Consider the following 20,701-nt stretch of genomic DNA (forward strand, 5'->3'; position numbering starts at 1 on the left):
CGTTTGAATTTGGTGCATATATGTTCACAATGGTAATTACTTCCTGATGGATCAGTCCCTTCACCAATATATAATGTCCTTCCCTGTCCTTTTTGATGTGTGTCAGATTGAAGTCCACATCATCTGAAATTAAGACAGCTACCCCAGCCTTTTTTTCTCGTCCATTGGCATGAAATATCTGTTTCCAACCTTTCACTTTCAGCTTCTTTGAATCTCTTCTGGTTAGATGTGTCTCTTGTAGGCAACAGATAGTTGGGTGCTGTTTGATAATCCATTCTGTTAATCTATGCCTTTTGATTGGTGAGTTCAGGCCATTTGTGTTGAGAGTTAAAATTGAGAGGTTGTGATTTTGCCCTGCCATACTTGTTTTTGTGGGTGTTGATATCTGTGTTATTGCCCTTCCTTGTGTGGACTTTAGTGGGGAGACCTTCCTGTTTGCCATCTTTGCTTATGATTCACCTCCTTTTTTTCTGGAATTAGTGCATTTCTAAGGAGATTTTGTAGAGCTGGTTTTGTGCTGGCATATTCTTCTAATTTCTCTTTGCTGTGGAAGTATTTGATTTCGTTCTCAAATACGAATGAGATCTTTGCTGGGTACAATAGTCTTGGTTGACAGTTGTTCTGATTCAGGATTTGGAAGATCTTTGTCCATTCTCTTCTTGCTTGTAAGGTCTCTTCAGAAAAGTCAGCCGTGATCCTGATTGGTTCTCCCCGGTATGTGATCTTTTCTCTGCTTCGTACTTGTCTCAGGATTCTTTCTTTGTCTTCGTTGGAGTGGAACTTGAGCACCATATGTCTGGGTGAAGATCGCTTTGGGTCATATCTGCTGGGAGTCCTCTGACCGTCCTGGATTTGAGCTGGATTCATGTTCCAAGTGTTTTGAAAGTTTTCCTGTATAATTTCGTCGAGCACCATTTGCATTCCTGATTCTTTTTCCGCTCCTTCAGGAAGGCCAATAATCCTAATATTTGATTTTCTGAGGTTGTCTTTCATTTCTTGTATGGTCTGATTGGCTTTGTTCAGACTTGTCTCCAGCTGTTTCATGAACTGGGTGTGTTCGTTTTGTGTGTCTTCCGTTTCAGAGATCCTCTCTTCTGCTGTATTTGTTCTGTTGGTTAGGCTCTCAATTTTGTGCTCTAAGTCAAGGATTTTACTTTTCATTTGTTGTATTTCTGAGGCTATGTGGTTCTTGAATTCCTTGAAGTCCTCCCAATTCTTCTCATTGTCTCTGACATATTTTAACATTATTTTTTTGAATTCCTTGTCTGGTAGATCTTCTATGTCTTCATCTCGCATCTCCGAAATAGACATTGGCTTTCGATCCTTTATTGGTAGGGTGTTGGCACTCTCATCTGGATCATTACCTTTTCTGGTATTTCTTCCCATTGTGTTAGTGTTTCTTTTTTGAGAGACCTACGCACCAGTGTGCTGAGGGGTCTCCAAGCACTATCCTGTAGAGATCGGAGTCTGCAGGCGTGGAGTAGCAGGGTGTGGGAATTTTCAAGGCACTTTTGGTGCGTCTCCAGAACACTGGACCTCAGGGCGCCTCTTCCAGGGCCCAGAGGATTCAAAGCGCACTCTCAGCTCGTCCCCTACAGGTATGCTACCACAGGGCGTGGGGGAGTGAAGGCACTCTCTGTGCGCGCACCCTGTTTACTGGATCACAGGGCTCGGAGCAAGGGACTATAGGGCGTGTTCCAGGTGCTCTCTGGAAACGCCTCCTGCGCAGGTCCGCCCACCCCAGCACTTGCAGGGGACCGACCGCCCCTGCGCTAGCAGGGAACTGCCCAGCCCAGAGGCATGCTTGGGTTCCTGTGGGATAGCACCGCCCAGCTGAGTGCCACACCGCAAAGGCACAGGGGAGTATCCAGTGTGCCTTTTGCCTTTCTCCCAGACACAGTTTTGGCAGTCTCAAGGCACTCGCCCTGTGTCTCTAGAGGCTGGAGCCTGGGGGGGGGGAGGGGCGGGGAGACCAATTGTGTTCAGGCTCTGTCCATGCCCCTGGGGGGCCAACTCCCGAAGCCTCCAACCCACCACTGTCCCCACCCAACTCACTCAAACCTCAGGTTCTTGCAGTCTGCCTCTTCCTCTGGTGGGAATCCTGGCCGCCAGTGCGTCTCCCAACTGCTGCGTCCGTTGCTGGTCTCCGCGGGTCGCGATGGAGCCTGGAGGCTGCGGCTGGTGCAGGTCCCGGGGGTTGGCGACCAGGGTGGGCAGATGCCGGCAGGTCCCGGTGATTCAGGGTCCTGGTGTCCGCAGCGGGGCAGGTCCTGGCGAGTCCTGGTGACCAGGGTGAGCAGATACCAGCGAGTCCCAATCACCTCCGGTCCTCACGGCCACAGCGTCTTCAGGTCGGTCTTTGGGTGGGTTCGGCGGCTTTCAGCGTCTGCACTCAGAGGTGACTCAGCAGGTCAGGAGCGGAAAGTCGTCTTCCCTGTCCTTTGCTTTGTTTTTCCCTGGTTGCTCTTCCGAGTTGTGTGGATTTTTTTGGTTCCACACTGTCCAGGGAACTTCACGTTCTTCTCCCTGTAGTTCTATGCTGCTCCACTTACGCTTTTGTCGCGTTCTAGCCCTCTCTGTCTGTGAGCTCTCTCACAGTCTTCCTCCTATGTCGGCCATCTTGCGAGTCTGACTGATTCATTTCTTGATTAGTGAGCCCATGCTTTGCTTCTGCTTGCGGCTGTGAGGAGCCCTGCTACTATGATCCTGAGTGTTCAAACATCTTTTTAGGCCTGTTTTCAGGTTGTTTATTATTTTTTCTATTTTTTTCAATAACTGAGATGGAGATGGTTTATTTATTTATCTATCTATTTATTTATTTATTTATTTTGACAATCTTTACATAGTTAATTAAGGCACAAATGTTCAAGGGTTACAGGAAAGTGGGTAAGACTATTATTTCCACATTTTTTTTTGTATCTGGGGTAAAGGGGGGAAGCCCCACCCAGCCTCGTACCCATCCCAGGTCCCCGAAGTGGGGCATGCTCCGAGGGTCTTGCTCAAATGGTTTTAATAGTTCAACAGTTATGAATTGCTGCCAGTCTCGCCATTCCAAGCACAGTGAAGTTGCAGGAGGGCATGCTTTAAGGTATCTTTTATTAATTAATCTATTGGTTAAGGTGTCTTAAGCTCTGCTTTTCCTCAACCTAGTTTTATTTGATTTTTACACTGATATCTTTGGTGGCATGTGCCATGAAGGGTGCTTCCTCAGATCTTTCCTGACTCTGCCCTTTCAAATGCCCACCTGTTCTTCCTCCTTTACTTGTATTCCCCTCATCCTACTGCAGTTTCAGTCTTTAAAAAAAAAAATTTACTGGGGCCAGTTCTGTGACATAGGGGGTAAGGAAATGCTTGCAGCTCTTGCATTCCATATAGGTACCAATGTGAGTCCCAGCTAATCCACTTATGATTCAGAAAACTATGGAGGATGGCCCAAGGTCTTGGGTCCCTGCCCCCTGCAGATTCAAAAGTAGTTCCTGGTTCCTACCCAACTCTGGCCATGGTGACCATTTAGGAAGTCAATCTGTGGATGGAAGATTCTCTCTCTTGCTCTACTTTTCAAATACACAAGTAAAAGTTTTGTTTGTGTATTTAAAAGGCAGAATGACAGAGAAAGACAGGGAGACATACAGAAAAAGAAATCATCCATTTGTTCCTTCCCCAAATGACCACAATAGATAAGAGCCACAAACTCCATGTTGAGTCTTCCACACATGTGCCAGGGCCCCAAGTATTTGGTCCATCTTCCATTGTTTTCAAAGGTGCATTAATAGGAAGTTGGATTGGAAGCAGAGCAGCAAAAGCTCAAACCGATACTCCAAAACAGGATGCCTGTGTTGCAAATGGTAATCTAATTTATCATACCACAATGCCAGCCCCTTCAGTTTTTTTCTTAGTTCCTGTGTGTGTGTGTGTGTGCAACTCTTTATAGCTTGTTTCTCCCCCATTAGATTGTGAGATCTCTGGGATCGGGGCTTTTCCAGTTTTGTTGATTGTTATGCCTGTTATGGGAATAACCATTAAGGAAACAGACAGATAAGGGAATGAATCTGTTTCCACTAGCAGGGAATTTATAGTCTCGTGGGAAGAGACACACATTAAACTGTAATACCAGGGTCAACACTGTTGCAGTGTGTTAAGCCAAATCCTACAATGCCAAATCCCATATTAGAGTATCCAAGTCCTAGCTACTCTACTTCTGGTTCACTTCCCTATTAACACACCTGAGAAAGCAGCAAAAAATGGCCCAAATGTTTGAGACCCTGACACTTTTGTGGGAGATCCAGACGGAGCTCCTGGCTCCCAATTCCTGCTTGACTCAATCTGGCATTTGTAACGTTTTGGGAAGTGAACCAGCAGATGGAAGATCCTGTGCTCTCTTTTTTCTTCTTTTCTCTCTCTGTATCTCTGTCTTTCAAATAAATAAGTCTTTTTTTCTTTTTAAAAAAACTATAATATAATGACAACATGCAGAAGCCCAAGGGGTGTGTAGCCAAGTGTGGTGAGAGTGCCAATCTTGGAGCTGGCATTGTGGTGCAGTAGATAAAGCCACCACCTGCCTTACTGTCATCCTATACTGGTGACAGTTTGTGTCCCTGCTGCCTTGCTTATGATCCAGCTGCTTGTTAATGTGCCTGGGGAAGTAGCAGAAGATGGCCCAAGAGTTTGGGCCCTTGCCCTCTACGTGGGAGACCTATGTGAAGCTCCTGGATCCTGGCTTCAGCCTGGCTCACTCCTGACCATTATGGACATCCGGGAAGTGAACCAATTGGTAGCAGGTCTCTCTCCCTGTCTCCTTCTCTCGCTGTAGTTTTGACTTCCAAAATAAATAAATAAATAAACAAACAAACTTAAAAAATGCCACAGGATGGCTGGGCCAAGAGTACCTCTGAGTATTGGGCATGGAATTCCTACACAACGATAAAAAGGCCCTGGCTATTGAGTCGGCACTATATGAGAGTTTAAATTACTTTTCTCACCTCATCTCATCCACTTACCCACAACTTTACAGTATGATCCTCAGCTTCCAGGGGAAGTCGAATCTTTTTCTTTCTTTCATTTAAAGACTTAATTAATTAATTAATTAATTAATATATTTTTAAGAATTTTTAAAATTTATTTTTTTTTAAAGATTTATTCGTTTTATTACAGCCAGATATACACAGAGGAGGAGAGACAGAGAGGAAGATCTTCCGTCCGATGATTCACTCCCCAAGTGAGCTGCAACGGGCCGGTGCGCGCCGATCCGATGCCGGGAACCAGGAACCTCTTCCAGGTCTCCCACGCGGGTGCAGGGTCCCAATGCATTGGGCCGTCCTCGACTGCTTTCCCAGGCCACAAGCAGGGAGCTGGATGGGAAGTGGAGCTGCCGGGATTAGAACCGGCGCCCATATGGGATCCCGGGGCTTTCAAGGCGAGGACTTTAGCAGCTAGGCCACGGCCGCCGGGCCCTAAAATTTATTTTTATTGGAAAGTCAGATACACAGAGAGGAGGAGAGACAGAGAGGAAGACCCTCCGTTCATCTGACGATTCACTCCCCAAGTGAGCCGCAATGGCAGGAACCGAGCCACTCCGAAGCCAGGAGCCGGAGCTTCTTTCAGGTCTCCCACGCAGGTGCAGGGTCACAAGGCCTTGGGCCGTCCTCGACTGCCTTCCCAGGCCACAAGCAGGGAGCTGGATGGGAAGCAGGGCTGCTGGGATTAGAACCGGTGCCTATATGGGATCCCGGGCGTGCAAGGCGAGGACCCCAACCACTACGCTATTGCGCCGGGCCCTCATTTAAAGATATATTTATTTGAAAGATAGAGTTACATGCACACACATACACTGAGAGAGAGAAAGACACTTCTGCTGTTGGTTCTCCTCCCAAATTGTTACAATGGCTGGAGATGAGCTGCTTTGAAGCCAGGATCCAAGAGCTTCTTTCAGGTCTTCCATGTGAGTACAGGGACCCAAGGACTTGGGCCATCTTCTGCTGCTGTCCCAGATACATTAGTAGGGAACTGGCTTGGAAGTGGGACAGCTGGGACTCAAACTGGTATGCATGTGGGGTTGTGACATCACAGGCAGCATCTTTACCCACCATGCCACAATGCAGGCCCTCAAATCTCTTTCCTCTCTGTAATTGATTATTTTAGTTTCTCAAATTCAATATATTTTCAGTAATCATAAAAGTGGCAGTGCTCTTTGCAACCAGTAAGCCATGCAAAGGTGCGGAAACATGATGGGTTCCCTGCTCTGCTCAGCACTTAGCATCGCTGTGGGTGAGCCTTGTGGTCTGCGTCCTTCCACACCATCTCCGTGTTCACACAACATGTGCAAAACAGTACACCCATTCTGGAGATTTTTCCGTCTTACTTACGAATCAGACTTACTGCACACGTCACTTTTCTTACTTTGAATGTTATGACCATCTTTTACAGCAAAAGATACAGATCCAAATTGTTCTTGTAAAAAGAATTCATTTACTTGATAGGCAGAGAGTCAGAGAGCTGCCATTCATTGGTTCACTCCCCAGATGATTGTGATGGTCAGTGCTAGCCCAGCCAAAGCCAGGGCCAAGAATTCAATCCTGGTCTCCCACTTGGGCATGTACTCAGTCACTGCTGATTCCCAGAAAGCTGGAGTCAAGAGCTGGAGGTGGGTATCACACTCAGAATCTCTGATGTGGAATGCCGCTTAACTGGTATCTTAGTTATTAGGTGAAACACCCACTTATTCCTTTTAACCGTAGCATTGGGGACAAGTGCTATGGCATACTGGGACATCAGCATTTTGTATTAGAGTTGCTGGGGGCAATTCCTGCTTTTGCTTCCCACCCAGCTTCCTACTAAGGTGTGCCTTGGGAGTTAGTAGTTGATGATTCAAGTACTGGGGTCTTTATTTTCCACATAGGAGACCCTGATAGAGCTTCTTATGGCTGGCTTCAGCCCACCCTGCCATAGCTGTTGTGGGCGTTTGGGAAGTAAACTAGGAGATAGGAGATATCTTTCTGTCTCTGTCTTTGTTGCCTGTTGCTCTGCTTTTCAAGTAAAAACAACAAACGTTAGAACTGGTTGCATTTGTTTTCTTTGTAGTGTAGCACAAGTCATTCAATCATTGCCTTATTGGTAGACATGTAGGTTGCCTTTTTGCTTTTTCCTGCTTGTATAGACAATGCTGTGTAGGTACCCAAACTTTTCTCTTTCTTCAAGATACATTCTCAAATTGTTTTTTTTTTTTCCACTCACAGTGTGTGTGTATGTGTATTTTTAGTTGGAATAGATAATTGACATGTTCTATAATTTTCTTAAAAAAGCTGTAGTTACGTGCTAATCTTTTTCATTGCTGCAGCTTTCTGGCTCTACAGATTGCCCTCACTTCTTCCCTTCCATTTCTTCTCAGATCCAAGTGTCTACGGTGCACTTTCCTTTTTAAAAAAAGATTTGTTTATCTTATTGCTAAGTCAGATTTACAAAGAGAAGAAGAGACAAAGAGAAAGATCTTCTATCTGCTTGTTCACTCCTCAGGTGATCACAATGGCTGGAACTGAGCCAGGAGCCAGGAGCTTCTTCTGGGTCTTTCATGTGGGTGCAGGGCCCCAAGGCTTTGGGCCATCCTCTACTACTTTCCCAGGGAGCTAGAAGGGAAGTGGAGCAGCCAGGATATGAGATGCTGGCACATGTAAGGCAAGGACTTTAATCACTAGGCTACCATACCAGACCTTATACTGCATTTTCGAACTAGTCCAGGACTCTGCCAAAAGGCTATAGGACCACTATTCCTTCTCATACTGTCACCCAAGAAGATCAGGGTTGTTTCTTGTTGAGCAGAAATCTAAACATCCATCAGAAGTGGTTATCACATCAAATAATTTATTTGCTGCAAGCAGAGATCATGGGGGATAATCTCTGAAGTTGTGACTCTCCAGACAGGAGGAAATGGATATACATTTTATTTTGGGAGGAAATGATCATGTAAGAAGGGCCTTCAGGTAGTGGTATTTGCAGACCCTCCGTTTGCAGGTGACCTTGTAGGGTGGAGCGCCAAAGGACTTTGTGTTCTGGGAGGAGCCTCTGGCTGCCTTGGCTCCTGGTCTTTTAGGACATGGCATATAGGGGTTGATGGAGGTTCTGGAGCCAGGTTGAGATGGACCTGGGTCACAACTCAGTCCAATCATCACCTTGGGTAGCTTACCTCTCCCCTTTGCCCTCCTTAGCTTCCTCATCTGTTAAATGAACACGATCAAAGAGCCTCCATGCTCTAGAGCAAACTGTATTGTAGCTTTGCGCAGTGGTGGAAATGTGTTCTGTCCGAATCATCCAAGCATGACGGCCACTAGCACATGTGGTGCTGCGCAACTGAAATGTGGCCAGTGAGCCTGGAGAGGCTGACGTCTGTTTTATTCCATATTAATGAGTTTCGACTTGAATGTAAACAGCCACATGTAGTTTGTGGCTACCATGCACCACATGGCTTCAAGAAATGAGATTGGGATCAGTGGTACAGTCCATGAGAGGTGTTTCAGGTGGCCCAGTGTCTGCCCCCATAGTATGTACATGCTAAACCTTTGCTATTACTGGGGCCTCTGTGTCTTGCTTTCTGGCCCACCACACCTGATGTCTTTCAATGACATCCCACACTGGTTGTTTCCAGTCACCTGGGGGAGGCGGGAAGGTGTTGCTGCTGTGGTGTACGTCAGTAATGAGCCTTGCACTGAATGTTTCTGGTCTGCTACTTTCCCTGGAGGGTCATGTGAGCTAAAGTGGTATGTGGCCTGCTTTGCAAGTGATTAACATGGTGTAAGCAATCTGCATAGAGAGAAAAAAACCCTCCGTTGGTATTCCATTATTCTATTAGAGTTTCAGAGCCAGGATTAAGTGGACATGATTTCTTCCTATGGGCCATTAATTTTGTTTTATTGCTGGTCTGATGGCCATTACCCTTTTTTTTGCCAATGCATTCCCCCATTAGGTTTGTACAATTAACAAAATATGTGCTGTTAGGGCTTTGATAGGAAGAGTGGGATGGAAATACGTGTGTGTGTGTGTGTGTGTGTGTGTGTGGTGGGGGGTGTGGTTTTACAGCTGCTACAAAGGTAGGGGTGAAAGAGGCTAAGACCCAGGGGTGCAGCCTCTGGAATAGAGGTGGGTGTGCATCTGCTGTACCTTTCTTGTGGCCAATGGCATTCTTGGAAAACTGCTATGAGACCTTTGCCAGCTCCTGCCTGGCTGGACGTGGAGGAGGTGCCCAGGTGATGGGTGGGTAAAGGTGGGGGAGGTGCTGCCTTTTCCTCCTTCAACCTCCAGCTGGGGACAGCACAGCTGAGGACAAAATGTGCCACCTGCCTCTCCCCCACCCGTCACCTTGAACCTGAAACTCCTCAGGAGGTAGTGAGTCAGACTCAAAGTGTCTGACCCTGTGACAGGGGACTTTTGGGAGACACTTGCTTGCTCTCTAAGGGGTCAAACAGGAGGACCCAAGTCTTGTTAAACGAGAGGAGCTGATATTCAACACCTCCAGTGACTACCATGTGCAAATGTAGGCTTGGCACAATTAGGTCATTCAATTTTTTGGAGAGAAGTTAGAAATCTGGATTCTTTAAATGTGGAATTTCCCAAATGTTTAGATGTTGGCAGAATTTATAAAAACATCAGGCAGGCAAGAGTCAATGGAGGGACTGCCAGCTGGCAATCTCTGCCTCTGCAGGCAGTGAGGAGTCTTGGAAGGATTTTAAGGAAGGGTGGATGTGATCTAATTTGGTTTCAGAAAGATCCTGTGGAAAAGGGCTTGGGAAAGAGTGGATAGGCAGGAGAGGGCAAGGCTGGAACCAGGGAGACTGATTAGCAGCCTTTGCACTATGGAATATATGCCTGAGGATCAGTGATCTCCTAGATGGAGAATGAACAGGTCTTAAGTGTATAAGTGTCTTGAGGAAGGGCTGCAGGGGCTGGGAAGATAACCTGTGAGCAAGCTCTCCATCACCCCTGAGGGTTTTCCTCTGCAGATGGCTCTGGAGTCCACCCAGAGTTGTCTCCTTCATGCAGATGATAAATTGCATGTACCCAGAACAGAGAGGTTGCGGTGTCTCCAGTTCATTCTCCCATATGGAGAAACACCAGGATTAGCCCACCAGTGCCAGCTTCACACGTGGACCTAAAAGTACTCTTCCAATATCAAAGGCCAGGCCTGAGCAGGGCCTGGAGAGCTTGACTAAAGGACCTTTAGCAGGTCCTCAACACCTGAGCACCTGTGCACGCAGCACCCAGCACCACATTCTGCTTAGCATGATCAGAGGCCACTGGAATTAGCATCTGTGGTTACCAGGCTTACAGGAAGGCTGTTCAGTGTACTCATTATCTGGTGGATAAGTCTTACAGAGCGAAGTACTTAGTGCAGGTAATTACATGTTTTTTTTTTTTTTTTTTAAATTCAGTTACCTAGTGAGAGTGTCAGGTTGAGGCTGCTGCTCAGGGGCTATGATCACTGACTGACAACTTGTTGGACAAGTGTAAGCCGTTGCAAAACATTGCCAGGTGATGGGGGAGGGGCAAGTGGAGTCAAGCAGGTGCTCAGGGTGATGTAGTGTACATAGTGACACAGCCTGGAATGGGTGGGGGCTAGTCCTGGGATGGATTCTTTGATCAGATTTTCCCATTTAAGTTCTGTTTCCCTTTGGGAAATTTCACTTATATACCTGCAAGGGCTTTCAGAGGAGGCACCAGTGAGACTCTGTGTCTAAGAAGGCATTGTCACCATTTCTTAGGTAGGGCATTCTTCCCTACCTAACTGACCCCTCTGGTGTGATGTTGTCTGTGTTATTCCCTTGGCGTTGCTAAATCCAAGCTCCTTTCCCTCCATCCTTGCCTCAATGTCTCGATGTCTCAGCTTCATCAATGCTCACACATTCTTGCTCACACAACTATTCTTGAAGATGCAGAACTAAGTGTTAATGTACTGTGGGAAGCTTTCTTTGATCTCTCTATCCCTCTTTTACAGACAAAGATGATCATTCAAATACCCCTTCTTTATTTCCCATCTCACAAATTTCCTTCTAAGTATGAATGATCACTCTTGTTTCTGATTCTGTTTTGTTTTCAGAGTAAGATATGTTTGCAATATTTGCATTACTGCAGGGCTGAAGCCTTTGGCATGACTTTTTGCCTGCCGGGCTCATAGAATTTTGGCTTTGGACGTCCCTAAAATAGCACGTAGAGGATGGTTTCTTAGTGTGCTTCTACCAGCCAGTGCCAGCCCAAGAATACTTTTCTGTGTGTGATGAGTGAAAGATAAAGACAATGTTGGAAAATTACATGTCCATATACATGTGCAGCATATGTATTTATGTATGAGAGGGACAGAGAGGATATACTTTTATTTTTTAAAAATTGTTTAAATGTATTTGAAAGGCAGGGGGAGTCATAGAGAGAGGGGGAGAGAAAGAGAGGATCTTCCATCTGCACATCCACTCCTGAAGTGTCCACAAAGGTCAGCTGAGCCAGGTTGGGCCAGGCCAAAGTCAGATGATGGGCAACCCCAAGCACTTGGCCCGTTTTTTGCTGCTTTCACAGGCACGTTTGCAGGGAGCTAGAGCATAGCAGTGGGTACTAAGGAATAGGCGTCCTGGGCTTGCATGAGATGCTTGTGTCATTGGCAGTGGCTTAGCCACTAGGCCACAATATTCGCCCTCAGAAGATGTTTTCCATGATGGTCTATTCAGTTCCAAGGCTTGCCCTTTATTATGAGGTTTTTGCCCTCTTCATTCTTCTGATGAAATGATGGTGAAAGAAGACATTATTAATGTTTCATCAAAAGATAAGTTTCCCAACTGAATCTGTCTCTAATTTTAACATTTTACTGATAGCTTAAGACCCAAATCTAGGAGTTATGCTTGAGTGCAGCTTTTCACTTAGCTAGGATCTTCCTTCCTGTGTTGGAGTTCTCTGCTTCCCAGGAAGTCTAACTCATTCTTGGAATCTCATGGCTAGAAAATTCTTTCTTACATTGAACTGAAAGCTGGTTTCCTCCAGTATCTGCAGTGCAACCTAATCCTATCCTTCAGAACAATATAGGTCCTCTTTGACAAAGCTTCTTCAAATGCTAGGACTACCAGGTAGGAGAGCAACTATGTTGTGTTAGCCAATGCAGTCAGGACCACTGGGTAATATCTGAGGACAACTTAAGATAAGAGGGTAATTAGAAAAGCTCATTGTCATTGTAACAAATAGGTAAGTTTGGTGCAAAAAAAAAAAATTGAAATCCATGCCTACAAGGAGTCTTTAAAAGTTCATGACAGATATGTATGATGAAAAAGGAACATATATGGATTTCATTTTTTCTACTAAAACAAACTTTAGATTCTATTTTTCCATGAACTTTTTTGAAGTTCCCTTTTGTATCTTTAGTTTCTCCTACTATGTCTTATACTTCATGGCTTCCTAATGGTAATGAAAACAATAATTATGACAATAGTTAACATTCAGTCCTCACAGCCATTCTTAGAAGGTGGGACTTCTATTAGTCTCATATTATTAATGAAAATTGAATGAGGAATTAAGTAATTTGCCCTTGGTCAAACCAGAAAAAAATCTGTAGAGTTTCACTTTTAACTATTGCATTTTGAATTCACAATGTCAATAGCAAACATCTTCTCTCACTTCTCTCTTTTTGAGGGGGAGGAGGAAGTTTTATCTATTGGTTCACTCCCTGGATGTCAAACAGCTGGGATGAGGCTCAAGAGCTGAACCCGGGAGCTGGGAATCCAATCCACATCTGCCACGTGGGTGACAGGGGCTCAACTCCTCGAACAGTTACCTGCTGCCTGGTAGGGAGATGGAGTCAGGTGCACACTGGTAGGAAGATGGAAGTCGGGAGCTTGAGCTGGGACTTTGATGTGGAGAGTGTGTTACCCTATGAGGCTAAATGCCCTCTCTTTCCACCTCTCCTTTCTGCTCTTGATTGTCACAGTTCCTAAAATGATTTCAGAACTGTGTATATAACTCATGCAGACTGATGATAAGTCCAGGGTGATAACTCCTTCTGTATGACTATTAATCCCATATGAGGTCACATTTATGACTTTGGCAGCAATTCAATAGCTTAGGCTCATTTTGAGCTTGCTCTGAACTCAAATAACCCAGGCCCTTTTTCTTTTCCCAAACCAGGTTACCCCATTTTGAGTTTTGGCAATTGAGTTTTTAAATGTAACAGCAGGTTTTGATACATGTATTCTTGTCAAATGTTTTCCTAAAACAGATTCCATTTTTTTTATTTTTATAAGATTTGTTTTACTAGAAAAATCAGTTACAGAGAAGAGGAAGGAACAGAAACCGTCCATCTGCTGGTCCACTTTCCAGATGGCTGCAATGGCCAGAAATGAGCTGATCTGAAGTTGGGAGTGAGGAGCTTCTTCCAGATCTCCCATGTTGAGGGGAAGAGCCCAAGAACTTGGGCCATCTTCTGCTGCTTTCCTAGGCCATGGATAGACAACTGGATCAGGAAGTGGAGCAGCCAGGACATGATATGATGCCAATATGGGATTCCAGCACCACAGGCTGAGTATTAGCCTGTTAAACCACTACACTGATCCCAACAGATTCTGTTTAAAAAGTGGATTTACTTGTGGACATTAGATACAATTCGATGGCTTAGAGTGATGAGATTTTGGCAGTTTTCTTTATTTTCAAAATTATTTCATATTATGTTATTGTACAAGAAATAAAACTTAGAGGAGAAAATAGACTTTTACATTTAGGCCCCTCATTTTTCTTGTCAAAACTTTTAATAGAAGCTTGAATCTGTCTCTCTAGCACAGCTGCCACCCTGCTTGGCTTCCTATCATGTCTATTTCTTCTTTCTCTGGTGCTCATCTGAGGGCAGGAATAGAGCATGCAGCTCCATGAAATTTGATCCGGAGACCGCATTGAGTTCATATGGTGCTCACGAGTGTTGGGCAGGTAGTTTAGAACAATATGTGTTGAAGCCCATTGCCCGCCAGGGGCTACTTCTGAGATACCAGTTGTTTCAGAATGAGAAGAGGCCACTGTTCGACACTTCCAACAAAAACTGACTGAGAACCCAACACCTGTTGGACACTCTGCTAGATTCTAGGAATGTAAAGACGAATAAGGGGCGGTGCTTGGTCTCAATGGCTCACATCTAAGACTTAAGTCTTGTTCCTGATACACCATTGAACCTTGATCATGCAGCTGTGGACAGACAGCTCAGATGAGCATTGTAATTCCCTAAGAAGGGACAAAGTATTTCCAAGAGCACATCTCACTACATTCCATGCCTGAATGTTCCAGCTGAAATCCTGCCTTCTTCCAAGACATTCCTCTTGTCTTCATTGTACTAACAGATGGGAAAACAGTGGTATCTTATTCCATCTTTTTATTGAAAAGTCTGTAGTGGTTCTCTGAGTGCATCAGCCAGCCTAACCTCTCCTGCCTGCTGTTCAAAGCTCTAGATGCTCTGCCCCATACTGCTTACTTGGCACTGTTCCATCCTCTAGTCTCCTTCAGGCAGATCATCCTCCATGTCCCAGAACTTTCCTTCTAGCTTTTGCCCAGGTGAGCCCCCTTACCTTGGCTTGTCCTCTTTCCTAGTCTAGCCTGTTCAGTCCTCCACATCTACCTTCTCCTAAAAATTCTCTTGAGCACTTTTGCTCTAGCCAATTTCATTTCTCTGTGGAGAGTGACCTCTCTACCACACAGTTCAACCCAACTTTATTTATAGACTTGTCTTAGCTGATATTATTTCCCACGGGTGATCTTACTTCCCCCGTGACGTGGGGGCAACACTTCTAAGACTCACAGATTTCATTCCTACAGCACCCAACAGGCATAGCTCATGGAGCAGACACCTGATGAGTATGTGCTGGGCTTTTAAATACTTTTTTCATTGCTTATTTGAAAGGCAGAGGGAGGGAGACACACACATACACACACAGAGCAAATCATCCAGTAGTTCAAACCCCAAGTGTTTTCAACAGCCAGGGCTGGGCCAGGCCAAAGCCAGGAGTCAGCAGTTCCATCCAGGTCTCCCACATCGGTGCCAGGAACTCAAGCACTTGAGCAGTTATCTGTTGTCTCCCAGGGTGAGCATTAGCAGCAAGATGTATCTGAAGCAGAGTGGGTGTATCCTGAACCAAGCACTGATCCCAAGCTGTGTCTTCACTGCTGCTCCAAACACCTGCTCCTATATTGTCTTTCAATACATTATTTAATCCCAGAAACAGAATTAAGACTGGTTCCATTGTTGATGTCTCCAGTCCCGGCCCCATCACTCCTCCATGGACCAGCTGAACCCTTCATCTTCACTGGAAATTTCTCAGCTTTGGCAACACTTGCACATTCTTAGGGTCTATTACTTTGTTTGCTTGCTTTATTTAGCCTCAGTGTCTGGATTGGAGCCACTCAGCCCCAATCTATGGAGCCTCTCAGCTCAGTCCCCCTGCATGGGGTCTTCCATTATCTTGAAGGCATGAGCCATGATTAAATAATTATAGTCTTGGTCAGCTAGGGACGCTCAGCCATGAGGATTTTTTTTTTCCTTGCGGGATTCCTATTGAAAAAGGGATGGAACTCACACTAAACTGAGTCATGAAGCAGATGGAAGAAGGTGTGATCCTATCTCTGTGTCCTAGCTAGCTCTCTAAACACTAATTCTCTTGTTCTAGAAGCCTATTTCTGGGAAACTTTCCCATCCAATGCTATGGGTGCAGGGCTGCCAGCCCCTGCTTGGCTATGAAGCCAACCCCACCTTAGGGTTACCTGACCCCTCAAGGCTGTCATACTCAGCTAACTCTCAGTCTATAAAGGTGTTATTATTATTTTTCTTTTATTGGCAGGTGAAATCTGGAGCAGGACTCTAAGGCTTTCCATTCTCCATGCCGCTCATTAGAAGAGGGGCTGCGAACTGTAAGTAAGTTTGATTGGTTTTTCCATATTGACTCAATAAGGGTATGAGTTCAGGACCAACTCTGAATCCGATCTTTAGCTGCTATGTATTGTACAAGAGAAACACTCACAAATGGGCTAGTCAGAATGTAAAATATAGTGGTGCTCTAATTAGATTATGTCTGATTGTGCCATATATGACATCCTATTAATTAGACTGCATTGATTGTGCATTAAGATGGACTTTTTAATGTGTCACATGTGTCACCAGTACTGGAGAAGAATGTTCTTGAATCTGCAGTGCCAATCCAAACCCCAACCACTGCTGCATGTGGCAGGCCATGCAAGGGGCCAGGTTCACATCCCAGTCTTGCTTTTAAACGGCTATTCTGGAAAACCAGGAAAAATAAAGAACATTCCTGACCAGCCCCTTCCCATAACATCCCCTCATTCTTAACACTGATATACTCATTTTGGTTTGCCCACTTGACTAGAGTCTACCCACCTGTAGGGCCCAGCCTAAACGCAGCCTCTTCTGGAGCCTTCTTGGATTGAGAAGTGGTTTCCTGAGACTCTAGCATCCACTCACTGCCCTCTCCTGTGGCCAACCCAGTTCTGTCATCTCTCCAAAGGGCACTTGAGCTCCTGGAGGATGTGGTGTGGGATTCCCGCTTCTTCCTCTGCCCGTTGCATTCCCCCTACCCCCATCTAGTCCCTGTCTGGTAACTATTAGCCATAAGTGTGAGTTACCCCAGACTGGCTTCTCCATCCTTCTAGAGCTCCGTGAGGCAGGGCTGCTGCTATGACTTTGATAGTACATTGGCTTCCAACCAGTCCATGGAATTATAAATGATTAACCGTTATCAGCGCACATCTTCACCTCTGTGTAAAAATAGATTGACTGTAATGAGTATTTGAATAAATCATAAGAATGGCCGCCTTGCGATTGTCTAACATCCTGCCGATGGCTGCCGGGTGAGTGAGCGGGGCGCCGTCCTCCCGCCTAATGGTCTGCGATTCAGTGCTGGTCGCCTGGGTGATTGACGGGCTTCAGCTCCCAGGGCATCTCCCCTGCAGCCTGGGGTCTGGAGTGATCACGTCCCTAGGCTGAGGGGGCGGGGAAGGGTGCCTCCCTCCATCCTGTTCCAGGAAAGCCTGCCTGGGAGGTGGGGCAGTGGGGGGAGCCACACTAGAAGATAATGACCTTTGTGAGAATCGATGTCTCCTCGCACCGGAGGTTAGAGGGACCTCATAAGTCAAGTCAAGTATGAGGAGCAAGCTGAGCGTGAACCCTAATGAGTGCTGATGGTGGGGGAGATGGAAGTCTGCACATTGTCTCCGTGTCCTGGAGGACAGCTGGGAACCCAGGGCCCTTCGCTCCTGGAAAGCTGCCTGCAGGGATGTACCATCACATCTGCAGGGATGAGCTTGATACAACAGCTTTCTTCAGGTCCCTGGACTCTGAATGAGCGGGACCAAATGATCTCTCGGGGAGTGATTTGGCAAAGCCACTTCAGGCCAGAGGAGCCTGCCTGTTGCTGGGGGAGAAAGATGAAGAGCAGGATGGAAGGATACAGCTGGTTGAGGAAAGAAGACTGTGAAAGTCTCAAGTTTCAGAGAAAGATCTAGTGAAGACTAGATCTGAGTGGGAAATAGTATCCCAATTTAATTTCAGTGGCATCACAGCTAGTAGACTGTGTAGTAAACCATCTCAAAATATAGTGGCTTTCATCATATGAATTCCGTGAGTCAGGAATTCAGAAAGAGCATGACAGCATGGGGTTTGGCATGTTAACTGACTCAACTCAAAAGCTGGATGCGTATCGTCCATGGCTGCTGGCTGTTACTTAACTGGGGTTGTCGGCCCAACCATGTAATGTCTCCATGTGGCCTGATTCTGAGGGTGAGATCCTGAGAGAGAGAGCAAAAGCCAGATGGAGGCTATGTTGCTTTTTATGATCAATTCTCCAAAGTCAAGCAATATCAGCTTCACCACATTCTCTTGGCAAGGACAGCTACAAGGGTACACGTGGGTTTCAGAAGAGGAAGCAGATATCACCACCTTTCTTGAAGGAGTGTCAACATCCTGTTGAAAGCAGAGTGTGAGTTGGTGTGCTTTAGAGCCATCTTTGGAAACTACAACCCAGCATAGCTAGTGTTCATCAAGTGTCTGCTGGCGTCCAGCCCAGCACAGCCTTGTGTATTTCCCAGAAAGAATGACATGGACTCTTCCTAGGAATGATGTACTCTTCCTAGAAGGATGAACTAGATAAATTAAGCTGTCCCTTGATTTCTAGAATGTCTGCTTTGGAAGGGTCTCTCAAGGCCAGCTTAGGCTCCCTTCCTAAACAGGACATGGTTGGATTCTTGAACTCATAGTCCCTCTCAGCTGTAGGTCCAGTTTACAAACTAAGCTTGAAGTGTCAAGTCTGGACTTAGACTCCTGCACAAGCCTTGAACCCTTCAATAGCATTCATGATCCTTACACCTCCAGAGCCCAAGCTGGGGTAGTTGTTAGCTAAAAATCAGGGTTTACAAGGCTAAAAGGGGCTATGCTGCAAATGGGGATTCTGGGCAACTCTTTTACCCTAGTCTACTATCCTCCTTCCTTCCCTTCTGTCTCATATCAGGATCCAGGGAAGTCTTGCCCTTGGAAACTGGTTTCGATAGCATTTTCTATTTTCCTGATCCCATGCAGATACATCTAGAATGAGAAACCAAATGCCCTTTCTGTCTTCTCCTGTATTAAGGACGTAGAGACAAAAACCAGGTAATCAAGAGTGGAAACAGAATTGGTCTCATTTCCCAAAGGACTAAAATCTGAGAATGGCCAGTGTTGTAGGGAGGCACATTGAAGAGAGGGGTATTGTGGCCTTGGGCTTGATGGAAATGTGGTAGAGCTTGAAGGTAAATGTTGTATTTTTCAATGTCAGTTTGTTGCGGGGTGCAAGAGAGATCACACCAGACATGTCTAAGGTTTATTAAGGAGTCTTTATTAACCAAGCTTGGTGATAATAGAGCACAATAGCAAATCACAAGTCCATATGGCAGTCCAACCAATCATAATCCAACCAAACATAATTCCAAAAGGAAGTTCATCCATTAAGCTGAAGACCTATGTCCCAGTTTCCCCAACAATATAAGTTATCCTAAGAGACATGCAACGAATAACCTGGACACACTTACAAAGCTGCAGACATTCACCTTCCCTGGCTTCTCTGCCCACATTCCATCACTGGTAGGCCTCGCCTCTCCTGGAACTCCTGACAGCGCACAAACCAGAAACATTACTATACCCATTGTCCCATATATGCAGTACACAGGGACCATGCTCAGAGGATTACCTGTGCTGGGTCAGCCAAGAGTTGAGGTGCCAGTGTAACGGAAGCACCTGGCCAGAAAGAGAAAGCCTGCCGCTTCATTGTCCTTTTAAAGGGGCTTGTGAGGGGCGTAGTTACACAACAATGCAATACTGTCCCCTCTCAGTTGATAGGTGAGTCACAGGTGGGCAGGGGGGAATACCTAAGTGTATTGGCCTAAGGAGTTGATTAGTGCTCTTTGGGATGGGCAGGAACAGGAACTGGGCTTGTAGTTAAAAACACCTAGACTAATTGGACTTATCTGCATCCAATATCCTGGCTAAATTAGGACCCAGGGGGAGTGGTTGAGGATGGAATTACCATTCCATTGCTGTTAGGACCCACCTTCAGGACAGAGGGGACACAGCCAAATTTCATTTGCCCACTGTCAGTGGGTGCTGGCTATCACTGACTGCACCCCATAACAAGTTCAGTATTAGTACTAGTAACCATTTGTACTAGCAAGTAGCACTAATTAAGCACTTCTAAGTGTCAGGCGTTACGGAAACACTTGGGGTGCATTTTGTCGTTGAGTCCTTATACTGTTTTTTGAAACGCTGTTACTTCCTCTGTATTATGGAAAAAGAGAGGAGACTAAGAGAACAACAGTCGCTTAGAAGGAGTTGGCATTCATCTTGGACTGTGTATTCTACACACCTAAAACACTTCACTGTGGCTCCAGGGGCTTCAGTTTACTCTCCTGTAAAGTGGAGCTGCCCAATGATGTCATCTTCAGCTCTTAGATCCTGGCAAGCTGCTTTAACTTAAAGTAGATCCACTTTACATGGACGGGTCTCCAGAAAAGTATGGAATGATTCCTGTTCTTTCCTAGTTCATGACTCTTTAGGTCAGGAAATTAATATTTAATTTGGGCAGGTAAAAAAAAAAAAAACAGGTACACACTTAAAGATCATTTAGATGTTCAGTGTTAGCTTAGGGAAGAATGTTTTGGATTTGAAGTCCAAATTTTAGATTTGAACCCCAGCCTAACGACATCCTTGTGACTTTCACAGTCCTCATTTCTAGAACAATCTGGGCTTGTCTGTTCTTTCCAGGATTGCTGTGGGCACACAATAGTCATATAGGGATGTTATCATTCATTCATTTATCCAGTGAATAAATGTGAAGTGCAGTGAAGAGTTACAGCTTCCCATTGCTGACAGTGATGGTCAAGAGAATCTTGCCTTTAACTGTATGCTCCATAAAAGTTCACTCATAAACTATTAATATTTTAATAATACACATTAGCATCTTGTCCTTTGACAAATGAATATTGAATGAGCAATAAAGAGGCAAAAGAGTAACCAGGTAGACTGCTATGGAGAAGTTGGAATCTGAAGGGATTCCCTCTTTCCAGAGACCTGGGTCTCACCTCCCCATGCCCAACTTCCCGGTGACCCTTAGGAAACAGCTCAGAGTCCAGCCAGCACCACCTGGCATGAGTAGGATTTGCCCTCGTATTG

At 45.5% G+C, this 20,701-nt stretch overlaps 1 protein-coding gene across 3 annotated transcripts in view; it reads left to right on the forward strand.

The window, feature by feature from the left end:
* The window catches only part of PKNOX2 (PBX/knotted 1 homeobox 2), a 283,491-nt gene that overhangs the window by 68,486 nt on the left and 194,304 nt on the right, over nt 1–20,701 (forward strand). For 2 of the 3 annotated variants that reach the window (XM_036494843.2, XM_058664059.1), the window contains exon 2: nt 15,831–15,900. The gene's annotated coding sequence lies outside the window, so the exon portion shown is untranslated. Of the gene's footprint in view, nt 1–15,830; nt 15,905–20,701 lie in introns of all 3 variants that reach the window. The other variant, XM_058664060.1, reaches the window with a different exon arrangement.

The sequence above is a fragment of the Ochotona princeps genome, chromosome 4, assembly GCF_030435755.1.
Source record: "Ochotona princeps isolate mOchPri1 chromosome 4, mOchPri1.hap1, whole genome shotgun sequence".
NCBI classification, from domain to species: Eukaryota; Metazoa; Chordata; class Mammalia; order Lagomorpha; family Ochotonidae; genus Ochotona; species Ochotona princeps.